Genomic DNA, 12,875 nt, shown 5'->3' with positions numbered 1-12,875 from the left:
GCTTTAATAAAGGAGCCAAAAAGGTTAACAGAGAGAAAGGGAGGTGGGAGGGTGGGAGGGAGCAGCCCCCGTTCCCTGGGGCAGCTGCCGCTGGATGCTGCGCAGATGGGGTTTTGAAGCGGGTGCTGCTCCTGCTGCGCCAGCTCAGGGCACAGGTTATTCCCCGCAGCCCAGAGCTGGATCCTCGGCAGGGACAGCGCACATGTGGCTGCTCCCAGAACCGCCGCGCGGTGCAGCTTTCATTAAAAAAAAAAAAAAAAAAGGATGGTGGTATTCCTGCCCGGAGGTGCTGGTGGCCTGTTTGAACCGGGGTTGTTTGCTGTTGGTCCGTGCGGAGGGGTTGCGGCTGCCGCTGCTGCGGGGAGGTTTTGCGGGGAAATGTGGGTGTGAGCATGTGTCTGGGCTGGGGGGGTCCTGCCTCGCACCGCTGGTTGCACCGGGGCAGGAGCTGGCCCCGGGGAGCACCAGCCTTGATTTGGGTGGAGCAGGTCAGCAAGCGCCCCAGCCCCAGCCAGCTGGGCCAGGAACCTGCCATGGCTGGTCCTCGCTTCGCCCCGCGAGGTGGGCAGGGGGAGCAGGGCATGGCGGAGATGCTGAGCAGGGGCTGGGGCAGCACGGAGGGTGTTGGGTGACTCTGATTTCCCAGCCGGAGGTGAGGAGAGGCCGTATCTCTGATCGCAGGGCTGTGGCTTCGCCTGGCAGTGTGGGTTTTCCCCTGGTGATGTAGTGCCGCAGTTAAAACATTCAAAACCTGTCAAAGCTCCTGAGAGTACATTTTGCTTCACTGATAACATCTTCCCCCAGAAACATGCTTTGCTGTTTCTCTCGCATGTTTTATCTACCGCATAATTGTTTTTCTCCTCCTAATTGTGCTGCAGAGTGTAACGCCGGCTCGCAGGGTGGAGATGCTGCGCGGTGTGAACCCAGGGCCTGGTTTTGGGGAGGCTGCGCCATCCTGGCTGTCAGCAGGGAGCAGGTGCATGCCTGGGGGTGCATGGGGACGCGTGTCCCCGTGACACTGAGCAGCACCCGGGGGTTATTTTCCCTTCTCACGCAGCCTGGAGGGAGGGTGCGTGGTGCACGTGTTGCCTCTGGGCCTTTCCCACAACAACCACGTGTTCATTAGGGGATGGTTTGCTGTGCCGGTGCTTAGAGCCGGTGTATCTGTGATGCCCAAAGCCACCCAGACCCTCTCCAGGGCTGCCCGTCTGCCTTCAGGGAGATCTCTGGGGAGCGAAAGCTCGGGGCAAAGCCACCAAACCCGCCTGCGGTGCAGAGTTGTTTGCAGCAGATGTGGTTTGGGCATGGTGACGAAGAGATGAGCAGCCCCAGGGGAGTCATTTTGCAGTGTCCCCACAGCCTTCCGCACCACTGGTGCCTCGCAGCATCATCCAGCGGGTGACAAGGGCTGGCCCAGGGCAGGCACGCGATGCTGCACCTGTTTGCTGTTGCATGAGCGTGTCATGGGGGAGCCAGCGGGGATCCCCCGTGCCCTTCCTGGGGCACACGGCACCTCCGTGGGGTCTCGGCTGGCCAACAGTTCCCACCTCTAATTGCTCAGGATTTTCTTTTCCCTCTCCCAGTGCCTGATTGCTGCTCTCTCCCTGCCAGCAGCACCTGTAGAGCTCTGCAGCTCGTGAGTCACAACCCACCCACGTTGAGTGTTGATTCACCCACAGGGGAAAAGCACCAGGCTCCCAGAACGCTGCATTCCAGGAGACCCACCCAGCACCGCTCCAAGGGGTGCCGGGTCCCGCAGCTCCGTGCCAGTGGGGGGACGCGGGTGGCCCCGCTCCGTGCTGCCGGGGCCATCCCTGAGCCGCTGCTGGGGCACAGCTGGAGCTCCGCAGAGACATCGCTCCGTGGTGCTGGGGGGTGATGGACGAGGGAGCCCAACTGCAAGCGGGGGTGCCTTGGGAGGGTAAACCGGGACTGGGGATGGCACCTGACACTGCTGTCCCCTCCCGGGTTGTGGTGATGCAATGGCTGCATCCCTGTAGCCCGGTCTGTGAGGGCTGAGCCCCCTCGCAGCTGGCCCCGAACAGAACAAGGGGTCCCAGCATGGGGGGACACGGGTGGCAGGTCCCAGGGGTCATGGCAGCGTGTCCCCGGGCAGCGCTGCTCTGTGGTGGGGAGAAGTGGGGGGCAGATGGTGGCACACGGTGGCACACGTGGCCCTGAGAAGCAGCATGGTTTGCTGTGGTTTTGCGCTCATCAGCAAATGGATTTGTGGCTTCAGTGGACTGAGTCATAGCTGAGGTGTTACTTGGCAGGTTGAGCTCCCACCCCCAGCACCGCTCTCGTGCGTCCTCGGTGGCGAATAACACATCACGAGCGACAGTTTAAGGCAGGATGTGGCCGTGGTTTCTTTTCCTTTCTGTTTTTTTGGGGGGGTCTTTTTTTTTTTTTTTTTCTACTTCAAGCTGAGATCCCCTCTGAAGAAAACACATCTCTGTGGTCGGCAGCTGGCAGTGGTCCCAGCGTGGCAGCGATGCTCTCGCTGCTGCCGCTCCCTGCCGCGGCCGCAGGTGGGTGCGAGGGCTCCACGGCGATGCTGCTGCTGCGGGAGCAGCAGGTCCCACTTGTCCCATGTGCTGCCAGCTCTGGGGACACAGTGATGGGGACAGGGTGCTCCGCTCCCCCGGGACTGCAGAGTGAGAGGCAACCCGGTCTGCGGCTGCTCAAGGGCTCACTGGAATAAAGCTGGTTTCTGTTGAGTAATTTGAGAAACTCGTCCAGGTGCTGAGACAGCATCATGTCCCACTGGGTGCTTGGTCCTGCCTCTCCTGGGTGACACGGATAAATCAGGGCAGGAGCCACTGGTGATGCTGCTCTGGGACAGCTGGTGGCCGCAGGCTCTGCCCTTTTCCCCGCGGTGCGGGGGTGATGCAGGATGAAGGGCAAAGCTGGGTGTTTAACAGGGTAAAATTTCCTCATTTCACTCCCACCTGTCTGCGCAGGGTTTTGCTGCACCGTTGCATCAGCACGGGAGCGCCGGGCCCACCCCTGCACGTGTGCGACGCAGATGAGGGTTTTGCCGGCACCGCGATGCCGCGTCCCTGCTCCTGGTGGCTGTGGCTTTCAGCAGGAACGTGCTCATCGCGCGCGCTTCACTTCCTTGGTAATTTCTACAGCAGCAAGCTGGACAAACCTGCGGGATTTCTGCCCCGTGCTCTCAGTTTCCTCCAAGCATCCCTCAAGTTCTTCCCCATTCTCTATTGTCTGCTCTAAATTTCCAACCCCAGCTTTTACAACACACCTGTGGTGGAGCGGTTGGGATTTGGGCTTTGCCTCCGCGCGGTGGGAAGGTTTTGCAGCTGGGGAGCGGGGCAGGGAGGAAGGGGAAGGGGAAGGGGAAGAGGAGACAGAGCAGCTGCGGTTTGCAAGGCCAGCAGCTGACAGATCCAGCGAGGTGCGGCACTTCCCTGGCCACAGTGAGCTCTTGTGAAACACTAATTCTGAGTGCAAGTGTCTGGCTGGCTGCGTCTGGGGTGGCCGTGCCGTCCCCTGGCCTCACCCACTCCTCCTGCACCCCAGATCCTGTTTGTATGACCCGAGGGTCTGTTTTTTCAGGGAAAAGCAAAGAGCAGGAGCGGGGTCGGGGGCAGCAGCCGTGGCTCGGGGCTGCCGGCCCAGGGCAGGCGGTCTGTGCTGCTCTGTGCGCCGGGCTCTGTGTGTCCAACAGGCGCTTGGATTGTCCTTTGGAAAACACTTTCATAAACACACTGTCTAGTGATGCAGAATAGCAGTTCTTAGCCTTTTCCCACTTCAGTTTTGCACTGGCTCTTGTAACCACCATTTTAAATAGTAATTGATACAAGGTAAACGCCTTGCACGTTTCTGGAGTAGTAATGCACGTTTCTGGAGTACTAATTCACGTTTTGCTTTGATTTACACTCACGCTGTTTGGATTTGGTTGCCAAGGCTGTGTCTTTTTAGGTAACCTTCTCTATTTTAACATAAACTCTACTGCTCGTGAAGGGCAGGGCTCACTATTTGGAAGGAAGAAGCTGCCCGCTGGCAGCAAAGCCGGGGCTGGAGATGCTCAGCGCCGCGTGCGGCACCGGGCGGGCTCCTGCCCTTTGATTGCACCCCGGGACCCGCTGCCCGTAACCGGGAAGGAAGTGGTTTGTGGAATGGTGGCAGCGACGAGCCGGCTCAGAAATGTGGCTACGGCTTGAGGTTTCTGCTCTGGAAAGCTGACTAATTTGCACCAGAAGCAAGGCCACAAGAAAAAAAAAAAAAAGTCCCAAGAAATGCCTGTGCCACTAACCTTCTGACACAGAGTTTTGGAAGAGGCCGAGGGGCTGGGCGGGGTGGGTGCCCGGGGCTGGCAGCACCTGCTCCGCTCCCGCAGCCAGTGCCGGGCTGGGTAACACCGAGCCGGGGGTATAAGGTCTTTATTCCTCCTTATTTGTGTTATACCGGAGCAAACCCAGGCGCTCAGCTCTCCTTCCCCAGCCAGCACAGCCTGTCCCTTGGCTGCTGGGGCAAACACGGAGACGCTGGGAATCGCTCCCGTCCCGGAGAGCTGAGCCCGGGTGCACCCAACCCCGCTCGCCCTGGTCCATGATGCAGCATGCAAAGGCCTCTGGTTTGACTTTTCAGGGTTTTTTTCCTGAAATGCTGTATCTTGTAGCCTGCCAATGTTATCCTCTAGCACACAAAATGTCCCTTGTTGGAATTTCGGGTTGGGTTTAGTTTTATTATTTTTCTTTTTAATAGAAGATTCAGATAGCAAAGTATCAGGATGACATGAGAAGTGGAATGAGCGGTCCCTTCTGCGTTGCTGCAGCCGCTGCCGTCAGCGCTGTCCCCCGACGCGAGCTGGACTCTGTGGTTTCTTGAGCAATTGGCCACGTTGTGGCTGTGCCAGATCCCCAGCTGGAACCTGGGAATGTGTCTGCTGGGGGCTCTGGGGAGGGGCCGAGCACTCGGGAGGGTAAAACGGGCTGGTTCCCTTGTCTTCTGCACCGGGTCTGCGCAGGGGCACAGACACCGGCAAATGATCTGGCTTTGCCATGAAAAGAACGTTTAAAAAAAGAAAGATTCTTGCTGAGATGATGTTTTCCTTTGAGCTAGTGCAGAGAAGGGGAATGTATAAGGGAGCTCTAAAAGGCCCCCACTTACACCCTCCCAAGACTTAAAAACACAGGCCCTAATGACAGATGCGTCCCCCTAATTTCTTTCTTCAGTGCAATTTAGTTTCTTGGGTGGCAGGATGCAATTTGTGTTTGAGTTTGGCTTTCTAGCGAAACTCTTGGCTTGTCACTCTCAAGGCACAACATGCTCCTTAAATAGCAGGCTAAATTTCTCCACCTAGCCTAAAAAAAAAAAAATACTCCTCTGCCAAATGAAAGGACATATTCCAGTATTCTTTGTTGTTGCAACAAATTGGGTGGATACTGTCAGACTTCTGTATTCTGGGAATACTTCCAGAGCCGCTCTTTGTGTGCAAGTCGGTTACCATGTAATTGTCAACTTAAATTGCAGTGTTGGATAACTCGGCTTCAGCTGTAAGATAATCTGCCTCTCCTGCGACCGAGCACAAGGGCAGTGCTGGGGCTCTGTGCAAGGGCTGCCTGTGACGAGAGGGGTCAGCAGAGCTGGGGTTTGGGGTGGAGGGCCCTCCCCAGCCCCCCAGTGCCCCCCCAGCCACGAGCAGGGACATCTGCACCAGCTCAGGTTGCTCAGAGCCCCGTCCAGCCTGGCCTGGGGTGTCTCCAGGGATGGTTCAGCCACCACCTCTGGACAGATGCTGCTCACAGGCCGGGCGCTGCCCGCACGGACCGCGGCGGGGGCAGGAGGGACGGGTGGTCCCTGCCCGCTGCCGTCTGCGGCGGCGCAGAGAGAAAATGCTGCTTTTGATGCGCTGGGAATTGTGTTTGCCCTCTTCTTTCCCCTTTCAAATTGGCAGCTGGTTTCGTTGTGTTTGTTTTAGCCTGAATCCCAATGACAATTAGTGCTAGAAGGCTGGATTCAGCTGTTTTTGCTTGTTTTCTTTTTCACTTTGATTTCAACCTCCTCCAAATTCTTAATCCTACTGAATATTTCATCTCTTGTAACTCCATCAATTGAAAGTCTCCCAGCGGGACATGCAGGACCAGCACTATTAGAGCTGCTTTGCTTTAGCTAATGCTTCTCAACGCTGGGCCGGGTTTGTTGCGCAATTTATTTCAGATGAGGAAACCACAGCATCCGCTGGAGCGAGAACCGCACGAGCGATTTGGGAACAGGGCTGTGCAATAAACGAGAACTTGAGTGGCTGATGAGAAAGCAGAGCACCCCTCGTTCCCATCTCGCACCTTCTCCAACAGCAGGAGACTTTTACAGGTGGGAAACCCCTCGTGTGGCCACGAGCAGGAGATCCCACCATCGGTGTAGGAAACGTTCTGCCTGCAGGTGGGGGGTGCGGTGGTCACCTGGCTCCCCGGAGGTGGGTTGCACCATGTGAAAGGGGTTTGCTGAGAGGTGATGGTGAAAGATCCTGCCCATCTGTTTGTGATTCCCCATCAAAAATTGCACTTTTGCCTTTTTTTTTTTTTTTTTTTCTCTGACATTGCTTTCTGGGATGCTTTTGGACTGGGTGTTGGGGCTTTGCCCTGCACTTATGTTGTTGACAAAAAACTTTTCACATAGGGAACTTTTTTTTCACCTTGTCAAAAAGGCCTTTTCCAGCTTGGACTCCTCTGGGCCAGCTCTGTGCAGGGCTGCCCGTCAGCACAGGCACCTTCCCACTTCTGCTGTTTTCTCCTTTTTGCAAAGGAAAACCGGGGAGGTGGTGCAGGCTCCCAAGATTGAAGCTTTGCAGCTCTCCGCATCCTCTCTGATTATATCACCCCGTCTGAAAGTGTGGGGTGGCCGGTGTTTGTACCAATGCCTTTTACCACCCAACTCGCCCCTTGCTCCACAATATCCCTACAGGTTCGCAGGGGGGGTTCTCCAGGAGGAGGCTGGCTGCCCACACGATGTGAAGCAGGGACGCAGTGGGCTCTGCCAGCAGCTGCTTTGCAGCTTGCAAAGCTCCTGTGCTCTTCAGCCGGGCTCCGCGTTCCTTCTTGAGAGCCCCAAATTCTCTGCAGCCTGGATGGGAAGAGCTCTCCCTGAAGCACCAGCAACCGGCTCCAACAGCCTTTGCCAAGGGAGCGGCGGTGGCATATGTTCGCTCTCAGAGCAAGGTTACACTCTTGACTCATTACAAGTTACTTTTCTCGTTTTGGGGCATATGCAGAAGAAGCCGGTGCCAAGCTGGCAGCGCGGGCGGCGGAGCAGGGAGGGCTCCGAGAGGCGCCGGGGAAGTTTGCGCTTCCACTTCTGTCCTCGGTTATTGTGGTTTGAAAGCAGCACAAGCTCAGCCCTGAACGCATCTGCCGCCCCGCGGGGCTGTCCTGCGGGGTCTGGCACCCCCCAGCCTGACCCCCAGCCCAGACCTCTCCCAGGTTATTCCTGCAGGCAAGGAACAAGGTGTTTGCTCTGGAACCAGGTCCCAGGAGCGGTGGGATGGGGCAGAGACGGGGAGGGGACGAAAGCCAGCAGAGCCCTGGGACCAGGGGACAGGGAGTGGGGGTGGCGCGTGCTGTGGGCAGCCCCGGTGGCCGATGAGCTGCCCTGGACATGGGTCATTCAGCGCATTCCTAAATAATGCGTCTGGTGGTTTTGCAGGATCCGTAGCCCACACTAATGGCTCATTGCTGAACCATAAGTGGTTGCGTTATACTTTGGATTTATTAGAGGTCGAGGGATTAATTTCCTGAAATATATGGTCATGATGTTGAGGTTAAATTAAGATCTCATTCAAAAGGATTCTTTTTATTGTATTTAATTTGTAACTGCTTTTCTATAGCCATTTTACAGCTATTCCTCCCCCTCCCTTAAATGTTCAGTGTCATGTTTCCAGGAAGAATCTTATTTCATGCAGACTAATAGCATTTTTCAGTATAACCTTTTACAGTTCCTCACCATTCGAGTTACTCAAGTCTCAGTTGTTTATACACAACAAGGTCTTAAATCCTCTCTTAGAAAATAAAGATGTTGATGCAAAAGCCACAAGAGCTTCTGGCAGAGCTAAAATCCATCCGTTCCCTCCTCCTTCCTCACATGCCACCCCCTTCAATCTGCTGTAACTAAAAGCCCTTTTACTTCGGCGCTTGAGCACTTTGATAAAACGCATGTTGAGTAAATCTTACATGACATTTTTACTCTGGGTGATATGTATATGAAGTTGAGCTGGCTCAGTGCTAGCCTTGCGTCGTTCTTCTCGATGGTGCTGTTATTAAACTGATAAATTAACTGTGGAAATGGGTGCTGGAGATGCTGGAGGTGAGTGGGAAAGGGGATGGTGCTGTCGGGAAGGACGATGCTCAGGATGCAGCTGCGGCTGAGCAGGGAGCATCCCCCGGCGCTCCCCCCGCTTCTTGTGCTTTCTCTGCTGCTGGGCGATGGGGGATGAATCCCGGCTCTGAATCACCGCTGCTGTTTTCAGTGTGTGACCGGAGAGTGTCCCCGTTCTGGGGTGCCGTGCGTGGCCCCTTGGCACCCCAGCTGGCAGCAGTCCTGCCCAGCGAGGAGTCCCACAACAGCTGGAGCTGTGCTGCCGGCAGGAGCCCTTCTCCAGGTCAGAGCCATGAGTTTGTTGGCGCTGCTCCCCCGAGCGCTGGCGAGGTGTGGGGAAAGGGCTGGTTCACTCCAAGGGCTTGTCTGGCCAAGAGGGGCCTCGGTCCCGGGGTCTGGGTGAGGGAGAAGGACGGGCATTGAATCTGCCCAAGAGCCCAGAGAGGCTAGCTCCAGAAAACACACCTGTTAGTGCCCGGATCTAAAGTTCCCACTCGGGAGAGAAAACTTCAGCCCTTTTCTGAGTGCTTGAATTGTCCCACAAATGCTGTACAGAACGCCCGTTCGTGGTGGGGGAGCAGGACAGGCGTTCGGGAGCAGGGAGATGTGCTGTCGGTTGTGCTCGTTGCTGTTTATGGCTCTTTGCACGTCGCTGCTTTGCTGGTTGAGAGCAGCAGGGTGAGATGCTCCCCGGTTCCTCCGGAACCCCGGCAGGTTCAGGCTGACACCCCACGCCCCGCTGCGCTCGCAGGGTCTCCCCGTGCGGACCCCCCGCATCCAGGTGATATGGGCACCTTGCAGGTTGGGAAACAGCCATGTCCCTCTGTTTGCCCAGGGGAATTTTCCTCCCCTGCCCTGGCAGCCAGAGCCGTACATGAGCGCCCCTGAAGGCAAGGAAGGATGAAGCAGCAGTTTGGGAGGAAAAAGGGGGATCTGACTGACAGTGGCCCATGGTGGAGGAGGTAACCCCCAGGTCTGGGCAGGCTGGGGACAGCGGGCTGAGGGTGACACATGAACCCCACAGAGCAGCCTGCCGGGGCAGCTGGAGCGGGGTGGGGGGCGGCAGGGACCCCCAGCAGAGCATCCTCCTCCTGCCCCCAGTTCCCCCAAGACACCCGAGTTTGCCCTGGATGTCCCTCGCCCCAGTTCGGAGGCTGTGCCATGTCCCACTGGTGAGGGGTCCCAGCGCGGGGCCAGCATCGCCCCCGAGCCCCTGCATGCCTCCGGGCTTGTGCAGCACCAGCACCGCCAGTAACCCCATTCACCGTGAAATCCCAGCCCAGCCCAGCTCCCGGCAGCTCCCCGCCCCGCGCTGTCAGCTCTGTCTTCTGCTGGGATTTTCTCTCATTTTCTGTTGGTTTGTTTTTTTTTTTTTTTTACCCTCCAGAAGTGCTGATGGACAAGTTGAATAACTGTATCTGCTTGTTACAGGACATCTTGAGGCTGATTGCGGAGGTCAGGACTCAACTGGAAAGACCACAGCGGGTTGCTGACTGGCATCCATGGTCCAGATAAGATAAAAACAACTGATGACAGCGGGGAAGTGAAACAGTCATCTCAGCACTTGGATTAGTGCCCAGCAAAGAGGAAGGGAAAAAAAACCAACGAGGAGGGCCGGTGGGGAGGGGAAGGGGTGGAATATATATTAGAATAGAAACTCTGGAAAAAGCTATCGGGAGGCAGCAGATTTGGGTGTTAAATATTTATGAATTAGCAGCACTTGTCGTGTTCTCTCTGAGCCACGAGTTTCCAGGACAGGCTGCAAACCCATCACCATGTCCTGGCAAATGGAGCTGTGGTGGGAAGAGCAGAGGCACGGAGTGGCGGTGGCAGCGGCAGGGAAGGTGACCGGCTCCGGCGGGTCTGGCGGCGCCGGGACTCACAGCGGTGCGGGATAAATCCAGATGAAGAGGAGGAAGGATAAATGAGGTGCCATAAAAATGACTATTGCTATTCAGAAAATTCTGCTGAAGAGCATCGGAGTAATTAAATCATAATTGCTTATTACTCAGCTGAAGTGACATTGTAAGTGGCTGAAGGTCCGTGACGAGGAGGGGAAGGGGGGTCTTGGTTTTTCTGCTGTGCTGCAGGTTCGTCTCCATCACTGTGCATCCCCGCAGCGCGAGCAGAAACCCCAGCCCATGGTGAAGGTCGAGAGGCCCCAAATGAGCCCATAAAGCTCATTTGCAGCATGGCACCTGGACAGAGCCCCCCGTGAACGCTGCATTATCAGCTGCTGTGGGACAGGGAGCTGGGAGCAGCTTCACCGCCCGGGGCAGAGATGCCCGAGCACCGTTGGGCTCACCCAGCCCAGGCTGGTGTTTGTTGCTGGAGATGAGCACCTTTGGGTCAGGCTGACCCCCTAAACTCTGACAGCATTAAAAGAGCCGTTCCCTGCCCTGAAACAAGGAGCCTGCAAATCCTGTAAGCACTTAACTACACAGGGATGTTTATGGAACATTTTAAAGGGCTCATGTAATCTGGCAGCACGGAGGAGATATGGTGTTGAGGTTTGGAAGCGTGAGCTTTCCCAGCTTCCTGGCTTTCCTTTTGCCAGCCAGGATGGGATGATAAACTGTATTTTCAACTTCAGGTAACGTGTTCCAAATTTTGGTGGAGTTTCCTCATTCTCGTTTCAAAGTCACTCTGTGTTTCACATTCTGAGACGAGGTCATTTGGTGAATAAGTACAGCCCAGCATCTCCTTTTTTTTTTCACCCCGTGTTGCTGTCCCCCTTCCCACCCTCCCTCCTTCACGCTGCCTTGGGCAGGGAGAGCTGCCCGTTCGCCCCCCGTGTCCCCCCTCCCCTGGGAGCATCCGTGCTGGAGGGCGAAGGACCAAACCACGGCTGCATCCCGCCGGCACGCTGCGGTGGCACGGCTCTGCTCGGCACGCCCAGGTGAGCCGTCCTGCTGGGAAGGGAGAAGAGGAGAAGGGCCCGTCGCTGTTGCTGGCTGCTTGACTGAATTCTGCTCCAGTTGCAGCTGGCACAACAAGGTCTGAGGTTCAGCACTGAGAACTGGGCATGTTTGCTGGGAAAAATGCTGGAAATGATGGAAAAGAGCATCCCTTCTGTGGTGGTCTCCAGGATAACCCCGTGTTCGCTGTGCCACGCGCTCGCGGGAAGCCTCAGCCTCCAGCGCTTCGAGGAGCGGAGAAGCGGGTTACATTTCCACCAGGCGTATTTATTTTTATTTTTTAAATAGCTGTAAAATGAGTCACCTGGCACGGCGGCAGAACGCAGCCCACCAGCAAGGAGCACATCGCGGAGCTGCCAGGGAATCTGCTGCCAATAAAGCACTCGTGGCTTCAGACAGCCGCTTGTTTTGGGGCTGGCGGGAGCCAGCTGGGAGGCGAGAACGCAGCGGTGCCAGCGCCGACCCCTTCGCCGGACCCGCCGCGCTCGCTGCCAGCCCCTGTTTTGTCTAATTACACGGGGCTAATGGGGAGACACAAAAGCTGCCCCCCCGCCTCTGCAGGGAGAGCCCGGCCAGGAGACACCAGGGAACTTGTGCTCCTATAAAAATATATATATATTTTTTTTCTTCTTGCAGCAAAGGCATCCCTAAATGAGAATCATCTGTGGGTTTCTTCCCATCCTGGTGCACAACCCAAAAGCTTCATCCCATTCCCTGTGTCCAGGGGCAGTGGACACAGCATCACCCGGAGCAGCTGGATGCCCCTGGCTCCGGAGCAGCCTTGGCAGGGGTTAAACAGCTGAAGGAGAGAGAAGAGGGCTCTAGTGATGCAAACAATAAAAAGTCTCCACATTCCACTGAAGTTTCTTGAGCAACTGGCATTTGCCCATAAATGTACTTAAGCAGAAAATCACCAGAAAAGTGCTATAATCTGACAGATTTTTCACAGGCTTAAATATTCATGAATTAAAAGAATTGGCAGTATTTTCTACATTATTAGCTTTCATCATGGCTACAGGAGCAGTTGGTGCACTGGCTGCTCTTCAAAAACTATTAATCTAGTCTGTCATCACAGCAGCCATTTTTTAATTAGCTACTTTACTGAACGATCTGGTGCAGTAGTGAGACTGGAACATTTAAACGGTATTAAAGTTTTAAAGGTGCCCCTTTCCATTTTTAAACAAAGTTCTGAAACACAGCAATAGGGAAAAAAATGCAGCAGCAGGTTGCTTCATTTCAATGGTTAACTTCTTATTTTATTTTGGAAAAAATCAGGTCTTGGAAAAATGAGCCCCTTCTACCAGGAGAAGAAATTGCAAGAAGTAAATTGTTCTTTAAACTGAAGTTCCCAACATTCCTGCCTGATGAAATCAAACCGAGATGTTTGTAGCCGAAACACCGCGTGCAGAGGCACTAACAGGACGTGGCACCACATGCTTCTGGCTGAAGTTGGTTTTTGATCCCGAGGTATTTGAGCACAGTGGTGTAAACTCTCCCCCAGCCGCACAGGACCCGCTGCTGCATCCCAGCACAGCGCTGCACGCCTGCGGGAGCATCTCCTGGGCTGGTGGAATGTGAGGGCCCCCATGTCACATTGGCTTTTACCACAACATCCATTTGAGCTTT

The sequence above is a fragment of the Caloenas nicobarica genome, chromosome 10 (genome assembly GCF_036013445.1).
Source record: "Caloenas nicobarica isolate bCalNic1 chromosome 10, bCalNic1.hap1, whole genome shotgun sequence".
NCBI classification, from domain to species: domain Eukaryota; kingdom Metazoa; phylum Chordata; class Aves; order Columbiformes; family Columbidae; genus Caloenas; species Caloenas nicobarica.
The sequence above is the reverse complement of the archived record's forward strand: the minus strand, read 5'-3'. Positions refer to the sequence as shown.